Below are 2,851 nucleotides of genomic sequence, written 5' to 3'. Positions count from 1 at the left end.
CAGTCATCATGTTTCTGTGTGTTTTTTTATGTAATTTTTCTGTCTCTTCTTTTAGTTGTAATTTTTCTGTCTTCCCTTTCTTTTCCATATCATATCTGTCCCTTATTTCAGTTATAATTTTTCTCTCCCTTCCCTTTCCATACTATACTGTTATTGCTTTCTTTTCTCAGCATAAGCGTGAAATTCTCCATCCCTCCCTTGCATTCTATATTAAGTAAGGCACCTATTTGCTTAATGTTCCTTTTGTGTGTGTGTGTGTGTGTGTGTGTGTGTGTGTGTGTGTGTGTGTGTGTGTGTGTGTGTGTGTGTGTGTGTGTGTGTGTGTGTGTGTGTGTGTGTGTGTGTGAGAGGCAGTCATATACAGGGCCCATAAAGGTAATATTTGGGCAGAGTCAACAAGGGAATATCATTACTGCTGAAGAGAAGTTTCACATCTTACCTGAAGAAAATTCTGTTTGTAGGAAATTGGACAGAAACGAACGATTCTCTCTCTCTCTCTCTCTCTCTCTCTCTCTCTCTCTCTCTCTCTCTCTCTCTCTCTCTCTCTCTCTCTCTCTCTCTCTCTCTCTCTCTCTCTCTCTCTCTCTCTCTCTCATTATTATTATTATTATTATTATTATTATTATTATTATTATTATTATTATTATTACTATTATGATCATCATCATCATCATCATCATCATCATCATCATCATCATCATCATCATTTTGTAAGCTACTTGATTTGTTGACGATCTCCTCTTCCTCCTCTTCCTCCTCCTTCTCCTCCTTCTCCTCCTTCTCCTTCTCCTCCTCCTCCTCCTCCTCCTCCTCCTCTTCCTCCTCCTTCTCCTCCTTCTCCTCCTTCTCCTTCTCCTCCTCCTCCTCCTCCTCCTCCTCCTCCTCCTCCTCCTCCTCCTCCTCCTCCTCCTCCTCCTCCTCCTCCTCCTCCTCCTCCTCCTCCTCCTCCTCCTCCTCCTCCTCCTCCTCCTCCTCCTCCTCCTCCTCCTCCTCCTCCTCCTCCTCCTCCTCGTCATCATCATCATCATAATCATCATCACCAGGAAAATGAAGACACTTGTAAATATAGACAGTTGTTTTTATTTTCTTAAGTCTAGTATATAAGCAGTTTATTTACAAGCTTGGGTGTTCGGAGGCGGGAGGGAAGGGAAGGGAAGGGAGGGAAGGGGAGGAGGGAAAAGAATGAAAAGAATGTAAGGGAAGGAAGGAAAGTAATTTGGTGGGAGATGGAGAGAGGGAGGAACAATAATTGGGACAGACCGACAGACCGACAGACAGACAGACAGACAGACAGACAAGGACATACTTAGACTACTGAGGAATATTTTGTGGATATGTGGATGAGTTGGAAAGTGGCTCACGTTCTGTCTATAGGATCTTTGGCACTGGAGGCAGAGTGTCAGCCAGAAGCGAGTGGAAGATTGATAAAGAACATGTGATCTGGTTTATTGTCACTCATTTTGTTCTTTGTGTTGTAGAGAGAATAAGGGAAGTAATTTTTTTTTTTTTTTATAATGGGGCTTTTTTTTTAGTGCACAAATAATCTGAGGCATTTTTTTGGGGGGAGGCAAAGAACCAATATGTTACAAGAATACTGCCTTTTTTCTTCAGTGCAAAAATAATGAAATAAACATAAATATTTTTGTGTTCAAATGATACGGAACTTATTTTTTCTGTGTACAAAGAATCATATTTTTTTGTTCTGTGGGCAGAGAACGAATGGTAATATTTTCTGTGGTTAAATAATGGGAGTAATTGTTCCTGTGCCAAAATAATGAGATTGAAAAAAAATATCTGTGTTTAAAGAACAGGGAAAATTTTTTTTTGTGCACAAGAAATCAATTCTTTCTTGTGCTGCAAGAATATTAACAATTTTCTTCTGTGAGGATATAATGGGATGGACAAAATTTAAATGTGTTTATAGAACTTTTTTTCTCTGTGCACAAAGAATCAGGGACATCTTTTGAATGATAATCTCTTCCCTGCGCAAGGAAAACAAGCATTTTCTGTTCTGTACACCAGTAATTGGGTGCCCGGACAACTGAACCAGTGACAACTGAACCAGTGACAATTGGACCAGTGACAATTGGACCAGTGGACAACTGAGCCAGTGGACAACTGAACCAGTGGACAACTGAACCAGTGGACAACTGAACCAGTGAACCACTGAACCAGTGACAACTGAACCAGTGGACAACTAAACCAGTGACAACTGAACCAGTGACAATTGAACCAGTGACAACTGAACCAGTGACAACTGAACCAGTGACAATTGAACCAGTGTCAAAAAATGTTATCTGTTTGCTACGGCATCATGGTCGTCAGTCTGTACCCAGCTTTCACAACATTCACTGTCACTATTCTACAACATGTCTCTTCAGTTTGGGAGCACAGAACGAGGAAAATCACTCCTTTTATATGGTGGACATGAATACGTTGAGAGGAGCAGAGAACCTTGGATGACTCAAGGAATCTCCTACTGGCGATGTCGTCATTATCGCAAACATAAATGCAGCGGTAGTATGCAAACAGAAGGGGACAGTGTGACCAAGGAGCCCGGCGTTCATACTCATTCTGGAGATCCAGTAACTGCCCAGGTACAGCAGGTAGTGAGTACATTGCACTCATTTGCCGAAGATTCGTCGGACAGTGTGAGAAACTGTGTTGCAAATTCTGTAACTTCTGCTACCTGTGACGTCATGCAACGGCTGCCAAGTAAATCGTCATTGGAACGATCAGTAAGAAGAAAACGTCAGCGCACCGACAATGCACGTGAAATTCCCCACACCAGAAACTTTGATATTCCTCCAGAGTATCAAGAAATAATTCTGCATGATTCTGGAGTGGATGA

Source organism: Scylla paramamosain, chromosome 35 (assembly GCF_035594125.1).
Source record: "Scylla paramamosain isolate STU-SP2022 chromosome 35, ASM3559412v1, whole genome shotgun sequence".
Taxonomy (NCBI): Eukaryota; Metazoa; Arthropoda; class Malacostraca; order Decapoda; family Portunidae; genus Scylla; species Scylla paramamosain.
Note: the sequence above shows the minus strand (reverse complement) of the source record.